Raw genomic sequence first — 18,718 nt, 5'->3', positions numbered from 1 at the left:
CTGAACGTGTGGAGAGTGGCCTTGAGCATGGCCTTGAGGCTCATTCTCTCCTGACTAATGAACAATTATCAATTAGGGAAAAAATAGGAAATAACTTTTCATGATTTGAGGAATTCACAACTTTCTATTTGTGGATAATTTATAGTTGTATAGTATTGTGATTTGTAAAGATTGTTGGAATTATTTTAATCTAATGAATTTTTTGACATTTGTTTTGTTTTCCATAAAAGTTCTTAAAGAGATTTGTGTGTCCTAGAGAAGAGTGTGTATTCAATTTTTGTATGGCTAACATGCCCTATAAATGTCTGTTATGCATATATGACCCAATCCATCATTTATAACTGAAAACCATTTTTTCCATAATTTTGTTCATTTGATCTGTTTAGTTGATCTGTCCATTATGAGAGTGGTATATTTAAGTCATTTACTACTGTTGTATTGCTTCAAATGTCTCTCCACAGACTTATCTATAGTTGCCTTTTGTATTTGATTTCCCTTCCTTTATTGCAAATACGTTAAGAATTGCTAAGTTCTACAAACATATAGATTCCTTGATTGTTATATAATTTTTATCTTTAAATCTTGTTACCTTCTGTAGCTTGAAGTTTATTTTATTACACATGAGTATGATGCCTCAATATGGGATTTCTTAGGCTGATGTTCAAGGCTCATTGATGTTTCCATTATTTCTGATTTGTCTCTTACATACTTTCCCCAGTCCTCCATGGTAACACTGTAAAGCATTTACCACTTCTCTATGCTTCTTTTATTTTACTTGTCTGGTGAGTTTATTGTAAGTGGAATCATTTTAACTGATGCTCCAGATCATGATTATTTCTTCTCTTTTTCCATTTATATAATTTATCTTTGTCACAAATGAGATGATATTTGGTTTTGTGATATCTGTGACATTCTTAGGTGTTATTTATTCATGCCTATTTTTTACCATGATGAGTACCATCTTGATAATAGATAGCATGTTTTGGACTCTAGCTGTATTCCATATGCTGTCTAGTTTAAATACAGTGTAACGTAACAGGTATTTGACCTTTTCTCAAAGTAGGGCTTCCCAAGCAGTGTTCAGGAGAACCAGGAATCCCCCCCTTATAATAATTTAGACTAATGGGTTAATGCAAAAGCCAAAGACGTGGTGCTCTTTGGACCCTGTGATGCTAGGAATTACTTGATTCATCCAGGTAGTGGTGTTGGGCAGATTTTAGCGTCATACTCAACAAATCTCTAGAGCTTCCAAGACTGCTCATGAGACCACATGGTGCCAGAGATAGAACCATATTAAAAAAATATACAATAACATGGCCTCTTAAAAATCTGTTGAATGCATGTACTTATATACCTAGGTTGAATGTACAGAAATACATAATGTATAGTAGAGAAACTATCATATATATATATATATATATAATACAATGCCAAGTGGTTATCAATGACATGATGGAAAGTATAGAAGATAATAACATAGATTTATGATACATTTTTAAGTGAAATAATTGGTCCTTTTTCTAAGGTGGTAATAAGTCTATATTTTGGGGAAAATGTTCTAGGCAGATAAGAGACAAGCCAGTGTCCTAAGCTTAACATATGTAGAATGTTTGACAGAAAAAGAAATAAACAGCTGTAAAAATCTTGTGATTTAGCATAGTAATTGGAAGGAAACTTGATAAAAAGTTAAGTTCCAACAAGACATGTACGTTAATGTTATAGAAATAAAGGTAATGCTTAGAACCCCAGATATTATACTAATATATACTCATTATGTATGTGTGCATTCTAATATGTGAAAACATTTATGGATTTTTGTTTGTTCTAGTCTGAGCTCAGGGGTAACTACTGGTGAGATTCAGTGACCTTATGGGATTTTGGGGATCAAACACAAAGTGCGGTTGTGTGCAAAGCAAGTTCCTTACCCCTTATACTAACCTCCAGCCTCACATATAGTTTGAATAGGAGACTAACTATATACTATTTACTTTTGAAAGAATTATGCTAAGTTCTTCATGATTTATAAAATTGAGAAAGACTAGGATGTAACATACAAACTCATCAGGAGGCAAATTTTTGTATTTCAGGAATAAAAGGCTAGTAGTTTGATCTGTTATTAATTATAAAATGAGTGAGATATTACTAGCTTACATTGTTTTGTTTTTGTGTTCTTTGTTTTGGTTTTTATGGACATACCCAGCTGTGCCCAGGTTTTACTTCTGCTTTGGTGCTAATGAATCACTCTTGAACGGACTCAAAGGACCATATTAGACGCCAGGAATTAAACTAAGTTTGACTCCATGAAATGCAAGTGACCTACCCACTGTTCTATCTCTCCAACCCAGTTTCTAGATTTGTTCTGAAGGTGATATAAACAGAAATGTGGCTAGACTAGGTTAAAGTTGAAACAGTAAAAAATCAAGGAAAGTTTCCTGAGTTGTTTTGCCTGAACGACTAGAAAACTGTGTTATTTAGTGAGATAGGAAGTATTGAGAAATGGTCAGAGAGAAGGCAGAGAGGAGAAAGTTTAGGCGTAGATCAGGCATCATATGTTCATCTTAGGACACTTCAAGCTCATCAGGTTTATTAGATACCTAATTGGAGTGCTCTAGATTTCAAGAAAATGGGTAAAACCGGTGGTTAAATTTGGGAGTGATTAGTTCCATCAACCACTGGAATCATATTGGCTTGCCAAGAGATTGACTATATTTTAAAAAAAGGATAAAAGATATTCAAGAACAAAGGCATGGAATATCACAATATTTTAAATATTACAATAAAGATAATCAGGAGTGTGGAATTTCTTTCCCCAAACAATATCAAAAACAACAATCCCAATGATGAAAGAGGCCTCTAGGTACGATAGTTTATGTATCTGAAGGCAAAAATGCATCCAGGGAAGAATAATATAGCAGAGAAGAATAGAATAGATAATGAATATCTGTAAGGCAAGTACAAAATAAAACTTTTTAGGGTCTTAGATGTAAGGACAGTATGGTTAAAAATAGAATAGGAAGCTGCCAGGATTTTATATTTCAAGGTGCTGTGCAAAAATACTCCAGCCTCTCATCTTCATGTTCCTACTGAATGTTGATGTCCTTACTAACTGTCCTTATAGTTTCTGTCAACAATGACTTACCTGTTTGAACCCCGAGGTGATTAGTGGGGGATGGGCAATGAATTGAAAAAATGACTGGTTTGTGAGACCACTTATGGCTGCCCAGGTGACCTAAAGTTTTAGTAGTTCTTAACAATGGAGAAGGAAATGAGATGAGAAAACTACTACAGAAAACCAGGATAAAGTACTATCATAAAAGTAGGAGAATATAGGTATATTATGTAGATGATGAATCTTACAGGTGATACAGATAGATAATGCATTGATGACAGATAATGTGGATAGTTGACAAACTTTGACAGACAACATCAATGATGCAGATAAAATATGATAATAGATGAAAATGATATAACTTGATGGTGGATCTGGATGAAGAGGGATAGCTAGAGCAAGAAAAATAATTAGTGAGAATTTAGAATGCATTTTTATTTGAATATTTTATTATATATTTATTATAGGGGCCTCCCATAGTAATGCTCAGTGTTTTAAATGAATTGTCACTGTCACTGTTATCCCATTGCTCATTGATTTGTTCGAGCAGGCACCAGTAACATCTCTCATTGTAAGACTTATTACTGTTTTTAGCATATCCAATATGCCACGGGTAGCTTGCTAGGCTCTGTCGTGCGGGCACAATACTCTCTGTAGCTTGCCGGGCTCTCCGAGAGGGGTGGAGGAATCGAACATGGGTCGACTGAGTGAAAGGCGAATGCCCTATCGCTGTTGAATGAATTATTTAGCTTTAAATGGGGTTTAGTGATTTTTTTCTGTTTACTGAACAAAATGGATCTTTATTATAACAGCAAACAAAATAAACAAAAAGTACAAGGATTAAAAATTTAAAGATATGATGACACGAAAGTGGCTCAGGTGTATTTACCGTTGACATTTTTCTGAATAACACTGAAGACATTTTATCCCAGCAGAGATCTTTAGGATAGAGAGTGTGAATAGTGAGAGTATGTTAGTGATAGCAAAGAAAGAATTTAAGACATTTGTCATGAGCCTGTCTTTCAGGAAACTCACTAATAGAGTACATCTTTGTAAATAATTTATTTAAAACATAATGTGCTAGTGTTAACTTGATACCTCAGTGAACATAATGACTTGAGGAAGATAGGGGAGGGATATGGAATATATTAAAAAATAAAAACAGGAAATATTCAAATTCCCATGCTGGGGTGCCTGGCTGCTTTCACAGTGCCAACAGATGGTGCTTCTTCTAGTTTCCCACAGCGTCCTAAATGAGAAAGTTTTCAACACACTCTGAAAAACAATCAGAGCTTTCCAGTATAAAATGTAAGTTTCATCATGAAAGAAAATTAATAATAATAACAATAGTATTTTAAGGTAAACTTATTACATTCCTGATTCAAAGTATCTATGATAAAATGGCAAAACACGAGATTTTTGTAATTCTCACATAGCAATGTTCTAAAAGGTTTTATTAGGAGTAGCAAGTAATCAAATGACTTTAGGGACTTTTGTAACTTTTTTTAAACATATGTGATCTAGATGGACTGGAGTGATAGCACAGCGAGTAGGGCATTTGACTTGCACGCAGCCGACCCGGGTTCGATTCCTCTGTCCCTCTTGGAGAGCCCAGTTAGCTACCGAGAGTATCCCGCCTGCACGGCAGAGCCTGGCAAGCTACCTGTGGCATATTTGATATACTAAAAACAGTAACAACAAGTCTCACAATGGAGAGGATGACAGTGCTACAGTGCTCCAGTGATCGAGATTGTACTATAAAGAAATAGCCCTAACCCTTTTCCCCCCATTATTTCCATATTTGCTCCCTAATAAAGACTTCAAATTTTTTCTTGTAGAATTCTAATAGCTTCCCAAGTCCTCTGGTATGTTGTCATTATGATTTGGACCAACTTTTTATATCTCTCACTGCATTCTTGCCTATAGCCATTACACTGCAGGGGATACTTCTATTTCCTCACTTATGTTGTCCTTTTGCTCAGGGCCTGACATGTAACAGACACTCAATAAAGAGCTGTTGAGTTGAACTGAACAAGACAAGTTTTTCCTTGATTGATATTTAGTCAGTCATGCAGATCTAAAAATTATATATTTACACAGCACACATCAGCACATTCAGGCTCACACATTGAGCTCATACTTTAATTACAAGCTTTAGTCTGTAAAATTGTTTTAGGCTTAGTATCAGATTTTATCCCAATCATACCTATAAAAAAACCTAAGATAATAAACATATCTTAAAAAATTTTATATTAAAAATGTTTTTTAAGATAAATATATCTTAAAAAAGATTTTATCCCAATCATACCTAAAAAAACCTAAGATAATAAATATATAAGATAATAACTAAATCATACCTATAAAAACCTGATGATAAACCTAAGACATGTACAATAACTGTTTATAGTTAAGAGTTTATATTAAATATATAATTTGTAGTATAAGGCAGTTGCTAAAAATGATTGGCTAGGGAGAAGCTTTAGTGACATTTGCCCTATATATTAAGGAGGGACCATCTTTCATTCACTTTCACTGGAAAGTGAGATCTGTTACTTGTAGGCCAAGGTTTTCCAGCAGCATGTTTCTCTTTCCTTGTGTTCCTATTCACCTCCTGCATAAAATCAGCACAGTCACAATGCAGGTAAAACCAGGATTACTGTATTATATAAGAGAAAACATATCACCAACCTGTTAAGCTATTACATGTACAAACAAAATAAAAACATAGACAGTGAGTTTGCATAGTTCTAGCATTACTCTGACTAAAAACAGTGATTTGTCATAGTGTTTATAAAACTTGAAATGCGGAAAAGTAAAATGACTTAACTTTGGGAAGGAAGGAAGGAAGGAAGGAAGGAAGGAAGGAAGGAAGGAAGGAAGGAAGGAAGGAAGGAAGGAAGGAAGGAAGGAAGGAAGGAAGGAAGGAAGGGAGGAAGGGAGGAAGGGAGGAAGGAGGAAGGGAGAGAGGGAGGAAAGGAGGGAGGGAGGGAGGGAGGAGGAGAAAGGGAAGGGAGGAAAGGGGAAGGGAGGAAGAATAAGGAAGTCTGAGGGGGAAGTGTCTTAGTCACTCTTATAGAGATCAAAAACATAGGAAGAAATCCCACAAACAAAGAATAAATGATTAGAGGAAATAATGACTAGATAATAGTAAGAAAATTTAATCATATTTTAAGAAATTGGGTGTGAGCCCAACTATAATGTAGTCGAAGGCCATGCTGGGGAAGGGTGTTGCAGGCTGAATGAGGGCTAGAGACTGAGCACAGTGGCCACTCAACACCTTTATTGCAAACCACAACAGCTAATTAGAGAGAGAGAAAAGAAGGGAATGCCCTGTCACAGTGGCAGGGTGGGGTGGGGGGAGATGGGATTGGGGAGGGTGGGAGGGATACTGGGTTTACTGGTGGTGGAGAATGGGCACTGGTGAAGGGATGGGTTCCCAAACTTTGTATGAGGGAAGCATGAGCACAAAAGTGTATAAATCTGTAACTGTACCCTCACGGTGATTCATTAATTAAAAATAAATAAATTAAAAAAAAAAGAAATTGGGTGTGAGCATTTCAAACTCTACTGAGGTATATAGTGAATACTGAGAAGACATACTTTCATAGAGCAACGCGAGGACCACTGGAGTAAGTAATATGACTCAGTACTATGCATGGGGGGAGAAGGAAATGAGTCCAAGAAGAAAATGTGAGAATATTGGAAAATTTGAGTACAGACATCATTTGTAACTTGTGTTGAAAAAGAGCATATTAATTAACAGCAGTTAAAGGATTATGTAGAATCAAGAGAAGATCTGTGGATCTTCATTTATTTATTTATTTATTTATTTATTTATTTATTTATTTATTTAGATTTTTTTGGGTCATACCCCATGATGCACAGGGATTATTCCTGGCTCATACTCTCAGGAATTACTTTTGGCGGTGCTCGAGCATATGGGATGCTGCGAATCGAACCCGGGTCAGTCGTGTGCAAGGCAAACACCCTACCCACTGTACTGTCGCTCCGGCCCCTCTTCTTCTATTTTTATGAAGCATGTTATAGCAGGTTTATCTGCTAATAGGAATAATATTGTAATAAGTGTAAGTATCAGGCTGTGCAGCAAACCAGTGGATTACATTCTTGTGTGGACAGAAGGAATATGGAGCTAATATACAGGTAAAAAATATCATTGCTATAGAATATTAAATTTATTGATTGGTGCATGTAGAAGCTCTCTTCTTTTTCCTTTGAATTTTTTATTTTTACTAAGAGGACGAGATGCAGTATAACCTAATGGGATGAGATAGTGAAAACTCATAGATATTTATGATGAGATTAGATGATATGAAATGATCATGTAGGAAAGAGTAACAAAGTTAAATGCAGGAATACAGTAGGATTTCACTGGGATATTGAAATCTCACATCTGGTTTTTCATCATAGCACTGTGTATCTTTTCCCAAACTCCTGCATTTGACCAGGTTTCTGAACATTAGATAAAGTATGTAGAGAAGTAGGTTTAACCAAGGCTGGGGATCTTTCTTTTCCAAATTAAAGCAATATGTGAGAAGGGAGCAAGAATGATTCCAATGGCATAACATTATATTTGGAATCAACAGAGAAAAGATAAGAGCTTGTTCAATGAAAAGGTAGCAGGGTCAATAGATTTCACAAATGCGAAGAATTATGGAAATTAGAATTCTAGATAAAGAATAGAAAGACTCAAAATAGTATTGATGGAAAATTATGAGAAGATTTCAGGTACTTCAGCCATTAGCTTAAAGCAGGGGTATTATTTAGATAGTAGGAAAGACAATATTCTGGGTATTGGACTTAGTAACAAGTAGTAGGTTTAATCATTTCCAGTCTGAATGATACTGGAACATAGAGGAGAACAGTAGAGTTGGTCAAATCTGTTAGAAATAATCACTCTGGACAAGAATTGAGTGCTGAAAATAGCTAAAGGGATAAACACGACAACTTTACAATACCTGTATAACAAACCATAATGCCCAAAAGGAAAGAAAGAGAAAAGAGAGAGAGAAAAAACAAGAGAGAAAGAGAGACAGAGAGAGAGAAGAAAAGAGCCTTCTGTAGAGGCAGACTGAGTGTACAAATTCAAGGAGGTATACTGGAGACATTGGTGGTGGGAAATGTATATTGGGGAAGGGATGGATGTTGGAACATTGTATGACTGAAACCCAATCATGGAAAACTTTATAACTATTTGTTTCTTGGTGATTTAATTAAAATATAATTGACTTATAAAACAAAAAAGAAAAGGTGGTCAAAATTTATAAAGGCTTTTTATTATATCTTTAGATGGACAGAATTCAGACTACATGGCAAGAGAAAGAATATCAATCTACCCAATAATTTCTCCAAAAAATAAAGGAGTATAGCTTATATTTGATTATATGTTTATATGTGGTTTATTTGTATTCTCTTCTATTATTTTCTAAGATGATAAAATTAGAAAACAGAGATGGTCCTAAGAAACATGATATTTTGGATAGCATTTCATGACTGTAATCATAACTGCTTTTCCTGGGTTTATTGTTAAAATTAAGTCCCATGCATTGGCACACTTCAAAATATTCCTTTTGCCACTTACAAATTCTCCACTCAGCATTTTGAAAACAACTTCATAGTATTTTGTTAGCAATGACTTCCTTTGGTTTCTTTGCCAAGTAGTTGATATCCAGATGCTCGTAAGCACAATAATGTGTTGGTATAAACTAATTATCTGCCATGTGCAACTATTTATGCATCTTCACTACATTAGTATGATATGAAAGCGATTTACAATCCTGTTTAAATAGCCACATGCACCTGCAGGCAGTCTTGGTTCAATAATACAGAAATAAATTATAAAGATAGGTTAGGTATCTTTGTTCTTTAAGGTTTTAAAGTTCAAATTATTGCAAACAAAACACTCTTTTTCATTTTGCTGTATTGCAAGTATCATGACAGTATTCTTAGAAATAACTAAATTAATTCTGGAGAGTGTACCTTGAAGGCAAAAGAATAAAACAAATCCAGAATTCCATAATCTTGTACAGTTTAGTGTGATAAGGCTGTTTTATTATTATTTTTAACTTGAGAGAACAGGGGAACAAATTGAGGTTGGTGTTTTATGGTTGTCAAGACGAGGAAAGTAAATAGGCGAACCTAGTTTTTAACTTACCGCACAAGTCTGAGTCTGAATTTTGTGTCAGCAGAGCTATTTTACTTTTTTAGGTGCTATTGACATGGTGGGTAACAGAATTTTTTTTTTTTTTTTTTTTGCTGCAAGCAAGACAAAAATTTCTTTTAAAATCAGAAGGAAATAGTTGACTTTAATAATAACTTGTAGCAATGGATGCAATATAAATTTAAAAGTCTTTGCAATTTGAAAATACCTTTTTAAATTTGTATATCATATAGGGGCTGGAGCGATAGCACAGTGGGTAGGGCATTTGCCTTGTATGCGGCCGACCCAGGTTCGAGTCCCCTGCCCCTCTTGGAGAACCCGGCAAGCTACTGAGAGTATCTCGCCCGCACAGCAGAGCCTGGCAAGCTACCCGTGGCGTATTCGATATGCCAAGGACAGTAACAACAAGTCTCACAATGGAGACATTACTGCTGCCCGCTTGAGTAAATCGATGAGTGAGCGATGGGATGACAGTGCTACAGTGATAGCAAATGAGGCCCATCAAGACAAACATGATTTGGCATAATGAAAGTCATAATCCTATTCTGAGTGGCTCTAATGCCTGAGTAAATAACTCTGGGTAACTTAACCAGGTTGAACCTCTTCACATCTTCACCTATGAGATATTGGTGAAAGGTTGTATAGAAATGTTTCTGTATGATTTCATGCACAATGTGAAGGTAAAATAAATGTCATTTGTTGAATATTACAATGAATGAAGAATTTAGTTCCATTTCTACAATCAAAGCAGGCCAAGTAAGGCATGCACCCCACATGCTAACCCCTACCCCAGGGCCTAACAGCTTGCAACTTTGTCATAGAAAACTTGATTACTTGATTGGGAGGTTTGGAAAGTTCAGTCAGAACAGTTATTTGAAAAGACAAGTGCCAACTTTATAAATTAATAGCTTATTTTTAACCCTCAACCACCTAACAGATATTTTGGACTAGACAAATCAAGTTCCTTAGCTTATGCAGAGCTCCTGCACTACTCCACTGTGTTAATTATTAAAAAGTTGATTTTGTTTTTTTGGGCCACACTTGGAGGTATTCAGGTATTATTCTTGGCTCTATACTCAGGGGATCGCTCCTGGCAGGGCATTAGGGATCATATGGAGAGATGGGGACCAAACCTGGGTCAGCTGCATGCAAGGCAATAACCTACCACTGTGTTACCTCTCCAGCTCCTCCACTACATCTTTCTTTCTTTCTTTCTTTCTTTCTTTCTTTCTTTCTTTCTTTCTTTCTTTCTTTCTTTCTTTCTTTCTTTCTTTCTTTCTTTCTTTCTTTCTTTCTTTCTTTCTTTCTTTCTTTCTTTCTTTCCTTCCTTCCTTCCTTCCTTCCTTCCTTCCTTCCTTCCTTCCTTCCTTCCTTCCTTCCTTCTTTCTTTCTTTCTTTCTTTCTTTCTTTCTTTCTTTCTTTCTTTCTTTCTTTCTTTCTTTCTTTCTTTCTTTCTTTCTTTCTTTCTTTCTTTCTTTCTTTCTTTCTTTCTTTCTTTCTTTCTTTCCTTCTTTCTTTTTCTTTGCTTTTTTGGGTCACACCCGGCAATGCACAGGGTTTACTCCTGGCTCTGCACTCAGGAATTACTCCTGGCAGTGCTCAGGGATATGGGATGCTGGGATTTGAACCTGGGTTGGCCGAGTGCAAGGCAAGCGCCCTACTAACACTCCAGCCCCTCCTCCACTACATTTATTAAACTTAGTTTTCACCATGTAAAATATGGTAGAATTGTTAAGAAAAAATGGAGGCAAGAATAAAAGTTCACGGTAACTGTCCTTTCTTTTGACTCCTGGTCATAGCAAGCAGGTTTTCAACCAAAGGGAAGGAACCAGAATCATATCTATTTTTATCTGTTTTTTTTTTCTTTTTTTGTTTTGCGAGAAAGGAAAAAAAAAGATGGGTAGTGAGGGTAGAGGCCTGAACATTAATTTTCTCCAAATAGACTGTGATGTAAATGTCAATCTGTAAGTGGCAACAATGTAGACTTTCCCAATGCCAGATGGTGCAAGGCTCCGCTTGCTTTCTTTTTCTTGCAATGTTCTTTCTCAACAGTGCTTATTAATGCATTAATCATACCCTCCCCCAAGTGCAGAATATAATAGAATCCAAAGATTTCTTAGCCAGTGTCTTAGACTTGTTAACATTCCTTTATTTTTTTTCTCAAGTTCTGATCCAAGCACTGTAGTTACAAATCTGTGATCTTTCAGTTCCCGTCCTAGTCATACCGACACGTTCCATGGTGAGCTTTCCTGAGGCTTTACTTAAGCAAGAATGCGAAGACTTAAAATATCTCTGCTTCTGACTTGCGTGCCAATCACCATGTTCAAGAGTTCCTTTCCACATTATCTTCTGGTGTTCTAGAAAGAAAGCATCTCATTTACCCTCAAGTTCTCCTATCAGTATTTTAAGTTTCTTGTCCAAGTTTAAGAGATTAGACTCTGAAAAGAGTAAGCCTTTCCTTTCTGTACCCATTCCAGCCAACTTGTGTCACTATTGCTTCCTTTAATCCTATGCCAACTATAAAGCCCTGGCAACATTTTCTTAAATACCAGCTGCTCACTTCTTGTTTTCTCATCAAACTCTACAGTTCTTATGAACAGCTCCAAATTACCCAAGTGTGCCAAAACCAGTCCTTTAGTGAATGTCAGGTTCTTTTGGCAAATGCCAGGGACTATCCCTCCTTAGAGCCAGTTCCCATCTTGCAACCCTTCTATCAGATGCTTAATTACAAAGAAAGTAAACTTTAAAATCTGCCCAACGGATTGTATGCATAAATCAGGCATAGCAAAAAATTCTTTTTTCCCTATTTTGTTTCTTAGGCTTCATAGAGGTCTATTCTTTCCCATTCACGAATGTATGGTCTAACATGAACTTATAATGGCAGGATCTTCAGATTTGTAGTTAGATCCAGTACAAGTAGTCTAATGATCAAAAACATAGAAATATAGTGCTATTCTCTGGGCATTGGCAGCTGCTGAGATCGGCTTTCCCTACAGTTCCATAAAATGTCACTGAAGTCTCTTTAGCTGCTCTTGAATTTTCACATATCTCAAATACCATTAATCATAACATTAAAAAATTACTACTTAATTGACTTTATACGAATTACTTAAACCAAAGGACTACTCCATATTGAGTCACTATGTGTGTGCTTGTGTGTGTGTGAGTGTGAGTGTGTGTGTGTGAATGAGTATATTTTGGGCCACACCCAAAATATGCACACACACACAAATACAGTGGTTGAAGAATGGACCGTTTTCAGGTAAGCTCAGAGGACCATATGTGGTGTCAACATTGAACTTGGGTTGGCTGCATGCAAGGCAAGTGCTCACCCTGCTATATTATCTGTATGGTCCTTGTCCATCCTTAAATTAGCTATTGGTTGAATTTAATTTGTTACTCCATATATCTCATATTACTCAGATTAAATGTATAAATTTGCTTTATTTCAGAGATTATATATATTTTAGAAGGCTAGACAACTTTTTTTAAGACTCCGGGGCCATATGGACTCTGTTACAACTACTTTTCCTGCTATTGTAGCTCTAAAGTAGCCACCTGATTATACAAAAATGTAAATTATTATCTAAGCTCAAAAAATTTTATATACAATACTGTACACTGGACAGATTGGTGCAGCAGCAGATTTCCCAAATCTCCAGTTTAAAATTTAATTTCATAATTACATAAAGGCATATAGATTCATATATATAAATATTCAGCTTGTTGATATTTATATTTGGTAAAATACATGTCTCTGAGGATACAATTGAATTTATAGAGCTCTAGGTCAGGTAACAGTTAATTTGACTCACAGGGTTAGAAAGAGCATAATAATTTAGGAATAAATGCTACAAAGGGAAAGGTTCTTTTTTAAGTTTTCCTAGGAAAATTAGTCTGATAGAAAATGAAGATAATTTCTATAATATAGGAACAAGTAACAAGTATAATCATATTTAATCCACTAAAATATCTTCAATTTTTTTAAATTGACTGTTTGTCACGTATCCTTACAGTTTGTATAAAACGACTAATCAGTATTCTATTCCAGAGAATTGAGAATAGCTAACCAATTCTAGGAAGAGGACATTAAGACAAGACTTGTTGCATAGAAAAATTCTTGAACAATATCTGAAAATATCTGTATGTGATCTCATTCTTTTAAGTCCAGGATTCCGTGCCTTCTCTTACTAACAAAGTGTGCAGAATGAGCAAGAATAGCTTTTATCATTGTGAACTTTATAAATCGCTTTCTTTTTCATCATTTCCTCTTGCCAGACATCTTAATTGAATTATTTCGTTACACCAACACTAGTGGTGACTTTTCTTTTCTAACAAATGCAAAAAAGCAGTGATACAGTGTTTTGCTAATGTTTTTTTTCTAAGTTCCTTGGATTGTAACAATTCAAGTTACTGGTTCCAAATTACAGATTTATTTATTTTAAAGAATATTTAGTTAGTTTTTGGAACTAATTTTACTCATGAAGTCCTGTATCTGCTACACATTTGTTCTATTTTTTTGCAACAGCTATTTATTGAGCACTTACTTACTCTAAGGCGGGTAGTCAATGTACTAGTTGAATGGGATTCATTGTTACATTAAGAAAAGCATGGTTTCTTAATTCTTTAAACCTTTGCATCATCAGTTGAAGGATATTAATCAAATAATTACATGTCATAACATAAGCTGAGAATTGACATTACCGTGCAGGGGAGTGAAAGAGAGAGCTGAAAGGATCCAACAAATGTGTTGAATGGATGTTAGAACTTTAGTGATAAGGCATAGTATGTTAATATTTTACCCCAAATGCATATGAAGATGTCCACTCCAGTAAGCTAAGACTACTTCAATTAAAAAGGAATAAAAGCACTTGAAGAAAGACCAAAAGACTGGAATATGCTGAAACTCTAAGCACCTCATGGCATGGTCCTAATATGCTCCCCACTCTTTTCCGCTCTACCTCCCCCCCCTCCCTGCACTGGCTCAGGGCTCAGCAAATTCTAGGAAAATAAATATAAAGAAGGAAGGGGACAGAAACAGGTGGGTGGGGATAGGCTGTCTTAGGAAGTGATTTTTCATTTTGTTATCAAGATTGAATTGGCCCAAATCAGGTGAATGAAGGGTGTAGGAGATTCCAACAGGTAGACAGCACTTTAGTGCCCTATTGCAGGGTAGGATTTGGAAGACTAAGCAATAGAGAGTCTTCGACATTCTAGGAAATAAAGGAAGTTAGTGTTAGAACAAAGGAAACAATGGTTCAAAGCTCACAGGGCATTCACAATTACATCCGTGATACGGTTCTGGTTTTGACCTTAGAAGAAATAGGAAATATTAGAATATAAGTTAAGCAGTGACATAAGCAGATGTTAATTTTGGAAAGATCATTCGGACCACTGTCTAGAGGCCAGGCTGGAGAAAATATAGATATAGAGTTAGAAGAATGAGTACAGTGAAAAGTATTTGTGAACTCCTTGACACCAGTCTTCTGTCTGTTTATTAATTCACTAATTTCCTGACTCATATATTCCTTTTTCTATTAACAGCTATTGAGCACCCATAATAAATGAAACATTGTGAGGAATGGAAAGAAGATAATTCATAGCTGTTAGCCCCTAAAGAGTTTACAAAAATAAATATATTTCTCTTCTCACATTTGAATGTTAAACCGTGGTTCATACTTGAATGATGTTGATTTACTAGCTAAAAGCAGTTTGAACCTTGAAATGTTTGCTCCAGTGAATTGTATAATGACAACAGAGTTTTTATTAAAATCTGTGACTCATTATTTTTGTTTTGTTTTTCCTACTTTGTTGCAAATCTCTCAACATATTTTTAAAGTTCTTGCATGTGTATTTAGGTCAGAGTCAATTTTGGGTGTCTTTTGTTTTTTTTCTATTGATATAGTAGAGTAATGCTGATATATTTGTAGCAAGAGTTTCTATGCAAGATCAGTGTTTTTCCTCTCTTTTCTTTTCATGCTTTGGAGGTGCTATTGCAGCGGGTCTCTTTTTCTCACTCCTTTATTTTTTATCATTCCCCTCCCATTTTTATGCCTGCCAGATGTTTTGCTAATGGTAGTTCATGTTGGATCACAATAAATAACATCTTCCGTCCCAGATAACCCACGTCTAATGCCAGTGTCACTGTGAAAAAAGGTAAAGAGATTCCGAAAAACTATTCACCAGAACTTCCTCAGACATGTTTTGACTTCTCTTGGGGTTTAGGAGGAGAAATAAAGCAAGATCAGTGGAAAGATGGAAACAATTATTGACATTGTCAAAGACAAAAGTAACCAGTTCATTTAGATATGAGCAATCAATTAGACTGCTCTGATTTGAAGATTTTTAAGAAATCTGTCCTTTCAGTAAATATTTTATGTTTTGCTCCATTATTCAATATTTTATACAAAACACATAACAAGCAAACCACATGCGTAGCATTTTATTCCCTTCCTGCTTCATAGACCGAGTTTTAAAAAGCCTACATTTTGGAAACAAAACAAAATGAAAAAATTCACAAAACTTCTAGTCAGTTCTGTGTCTCTAATGCAGGTCAGCTGACAGACCTGATCTCTCTTGTACTCATTCAGACACCATCTGGAATATTATTGGCCACAACCAGAAAGCAGGGAAGAAGGGAGCACGGTGTATCTGAAATGGTCACCCAGTTTCCACCTGCAAATAGTCAGTGCCTCTTTTACTCATCTTTTAGTGGGACCAGACGGGGACCAGACTCAGCTGTGATCAGGGTTTACTCCTGCATCTGTTCTCAGGGATCACTTCTGATGGATGAAGAGGACCATATGGTTGTGGGTATCAAACCAGTGTTAGCTGCATGCAGGATGAGGACCTTAACCACGGTACTATCTCTTTGGCCCCTTTTGCTAATCTTTTGTTTATTAACTTAAGTTTCATTTCCATCTCTCACCTTAGAAAAAAATAGCTATTTATTCTGTTCTTCTAGCTAGGCTGAAAATAATTGTTAAAGAACACTACTATTAGGTATCTCTTTTAAAAATGTTTCTTCACAAGAACTATATTTTAAGAATAATTTCTAAGTTATAACATAAGTAAGTTTTTTCATCTACCTCTTCCAAGTGAAAAAAAGATGAGGATACTAGATAGCTGCATCTCTCTCCCTCTCTTCTCTCCTCTCTTTCACACACACAGACACAGGAAAGCAGAAGAGCAACTTTTAAAACCATTTATTAATTTAGAGCATGAATAGGAGGGCAGCTAAAAGCATGTATATTTATTAATGCTTAGGTACTCTGCACATTATAAATTTGGATCTCCTATGTACAAAAGACCCAACATGGTGAGATTTCTTTATTAATTTTTTTTACCTATTTTTATCTTAATTTAATTTTACTTTATTTTTATTGAATCATGGTGAGATAGAGAGTTACAAAGCTGTTCATGATTGGGTTACAGTCAATGTTCCAGCAGCCTTCCCTCTGCCAGTGTACATTTCCCACCACAATATCCTCAGCATCACTCTGGTGGGGCACTCCCTCCCCCCACTCCAGCCTGCCTGTATGGTAGGCACTTATTCTTCTCTCTCCCTCTCTGTCTGTCTCTCTGTCTCTCCTTTTGGGCATTATGGTTTGCAATACAAATACTGAGAGGCCATCATGTTTAGTCCTTTATCCACTTTTAGCACACAGATGAGATTTCTTTACTGAACGTAAATCCGGAGGTAATTCAAGAGTAAGTCACATAGCATTTCTACTTAAATGATTTCTACTTACGCTAGAGTAAATTAGTATCATGACACATCTAAAGACCTACCCCAGAGCAATGTAGACATGGGTGCCCCTGCATCTGTGGTGTAGGCGATCATATTCATATTTACCTAAATGACACTATTTTGTCCATACATAATCTGATAATCTATACCTTCTGTATACTAAGAGACAGGCATGATGATAAACATAGGCATATGCTATATATATTTCTATAAATTTATAAAAAGGCGAGGAAAGGAGAACATTTGAGATTTGAGAAGGAGCAAAAGACTTATCAGGGCAAACTGAAATGAAAAGGAGGGCAAGGCATACTAAAAGGAGGACAGGCAAAAAGAGCAGACAAAGGGGAGAAAATGGGGGAAACAATATAATCATGAGGAAAAGGAACTCAGGTAACTTAAGAGAATATGAATAGTTCTGAATAATCATACTGAAACAGGAATGCAGGTAGTGTGGGTTGGATCTGCGCATCAGAAACATAAGAGTGAGTAGTGCAATTAAATCTTATGTACTGGAAGTGCAGATAGTGAATTTAAGGTCAGTTTTCAAGTTACTTCAGTGGTAGCAGCAAACACTATTAGTGTTTTATATGATCCAAGTGGTACTCTGTACACATATACCAACTTAAAGTACTCTCAAAAAATGATACCAAATAGATTCTACAAGTGCTTTTATTGTAAAGGCAAGAAGCATAATGTGGCAGAAAAATCCAAGTTGTATATTCATTAGTGGAACTAAGATTTGAACCTAAATATCTGGAAAATTGACTACTAATTTTTCTTGTATATCATTTCTTCTGAGTGAAGAACTATGGTTCTCATATACAAATAAAGGTACAGGTGCTTATATTTTTATTATTTATTCATTTGGTTGGGCTGGAGCCATAGCACAGCAGAAGGGCATTCACCTTTCACTCGGCCAACCTGTGTTCGATTCCTCCGCCCCTCTTGGAGAGCCTGGCAAGCTACCGAGAGTATCTCGCCCACTCAGCAGAGCCTGGAAAGCTACCTGTGGCATATTGGGTATGCCAAAAACAGTAACAATAAGTCTCACAATGAAAGACGTTAGTGGTGCCTGTTCAAACAAATCGATGAGCAACGGGATGACAGTGACAATGATTCATTTGGTTGTTGTTCATTTATTAGCTCATTCTTTTAGTTTCTATGAGGTTATGTGTGCTAGGTTATATATGAACCACTTGGCAGGTGAAGATGAGAGAGACCATTGCCTTAAAATGTTCTCAGGCTAATGACTATAGGGTGAAATAGAAAGTCTAAAAAATACATTTAACTGAATAGTCAAGATGTGTTGTTAAATGCCTAATTTAGGTTCAGCAATAAAACAAAGAAATGAATGGGAAACCTTATTGGAATGGACAACTTTGTTGGGAAAGTAAGAATAGTTCAGAAGGTTATGACAATGTATTTACTATGTGGATAATTTGAACGTGGTACTCCAGTTGACAAGGGCAAGCAAATCCAAATGCAAGGAGGCTTTTAGTCATTAGGTACTGAGATATGCATAAACATTTTCCTCATTGGAGCCGGAGAGGACAGGATGAGTGGGAAAATGAATGTTGATATGTATGCATGCACATGTGTTTTTCTGTAAAAGGGAGATTCAAGTGCAGAAAATAGCAGGCATCTGATGTGCCGTGCAATACAATTGCTATATTTTAAATGA

Source organism: Sorex araneus, chromosome 5 (assembly GCF_027595985.1).
Source record: "Sorex araneus isolate mSorAra2 chromosome 5, mSorAra2.pri, whole genome shotgun sequence".
Classification (NCBI taxonomy): domain Eukaryota; kingdom Metazoa; phylum Chordata; class Mammalia; order Eulipotyphla; family Soricidae; genus Sorex; species Sorex araneus.
This window is presented reverse-complemented; position numbering follows the sequence as displayed.